Below are 1473 nucleotides of genomic sequence, written 5' to 3'. Positions count from 1 at the left end.
AAAAGCAACCAACCAACAGAACCCATAAAACAACTCCCCCCCTCCAGCACATTAGAGCTGAACACAGCAGTTATAAAATGCATTCAGCTCAATGGAGGGATCTGGGATCTCTGAATGTATAGCAATTATCATTATTTTACCAAGGACACGAAGCCAATGCTGAATTGCAGACATTTGGAGCTGTCCCTCCATTTCAAAGCACACACGGTTACTGCCAAGGCTCAGGAAACTACTTCTGTCGCACCCAGATGCTTCTCCAAGACAGACTGACAAAAAGCCTGCAATAAGCAAACTCACTGATGCCATAAATAGGGGCGCTCAGAGTGGAAACAAGCACTCATGGTTTTGCCTCCATTAAATGCATTGTGCTGGGTGGAAGAGAGTTGCTCCCAACAGAAAGGAGAGACAGCTGGGTCTGAGGTGACACCAAGCAGTGCTGGAAACCCCAAAAGGCAGAAATCCTCAACCCCCCTAACACCAACCAGATGAAACACCCTCGGGGAGATACAATTTCAAAGCAGGGCTGGGAAAGTAATCACAATTCACCTGGATAAATTACCGTTACCCCATCAAGACAAAAGAGATTTAGAGATAAGATTCGATCGCTCTCAACAGAATTCAAGCTTCAGGGCTTCAAGTCACCTTGCTCCGAGCTCTCCCCTCCGTGCCCGCCCCACCACCCCGCTCAGAGACGCTCGGAGCTGCGGGGCACTGATCGGACCGGGGCCGGACGGCAGCGGCTGCCAGTGCCGGTGTTATAGCGCCACCTTGCGGCCACGCGGAGTCGCCGCCACCCCCCGGCTCGGATCCGCCGGGGCCAAGATACCGACCGGGACTTCCCCCAGCAGGGGCAACCCCACATCGTCTTTGGTCTGGCTCCGCTTTGAGCGGCTGATGCTTTAGGCATCCTTTTCCAGCTCGCTCCGAGTTTTTTTTTGTTGTTGTTGTTGATTTGTTGTTTTATTTTTTTCCAAAATTGAAATGCCTTACGGTGCCCCTTCCCATCCCCCTTCATTGACTGCGATGCGAACGGCAGGAGCACCCCTAGCGATGCCTCCCCCCCCCGGCCTAGCAGCAGGCAGAGGCAGCTCTCCTCAAGAACGAGGGCTTAAATTCGCTGCCTATTTTTAAATACACGGAAACTGCCATCAGCGCGGCGCATCGTGGGAATACAGATTGTAAATCGGGTTTTAAGAAGTCTCGGGTGGTATCTTGGCGAGAGAAGCTGTACAGGGTTTTCTCTGTTAACATCACAGTGCATTGAACCGTTATTAATAAAATAGCTCTCGAGGTTAAAGTGGGAGAAGGAAATCTCATAGGGGGAAGCTGGAGTTTAAGGTTCAAGCTTTGTAGTCTTATATATACATATATATATATATATGGAAATATATATATATATATGTGCATTGTTTTTTTACAAACGTTTTATTAGGAAGCTATACCAGACGCATCACTGTACAATGATTAAACATT

General features: G+C 48.8%; 1 protein-coding gene across 1 annotated transcript in view; it reads right to left on the bottom strand.

Annotated features, from left to right (window-relative positions):
- SLITRK3 (SLIT and NTRK like family member 3) overlaps nt 1-1473 on the bottom strand; it is a 7703-nt gene that overhangs the window by 3095 nt on the left and 3135 nt on the right. The gene's annotated exons all lie outside the window — the stretch shown is intronic.

The sequence above is a fragment of the Meleagris gallopavo genome, chromosome 11 (assembly GCF_000146605.3).
Source record: "Meleagris gallopavo isolate NT-WF06-2002-E0010 breed Aviagen turkey brand Nicholas breeding stock chromosome 11, Turkey_5.1, whole genome shotgun sequence".
In the NCBI taxonomy this organism is placed as follows: Eukaryota; Metazoa; Chordata; class Aves; order Galliformes; family Phasianidae; genus Meleagris; species Meleagris gallopavo.
Note: the sequence above shows the minus strand (reverse complement) of the source record. Positions and strands in the feature narration are given on the sequence as shown.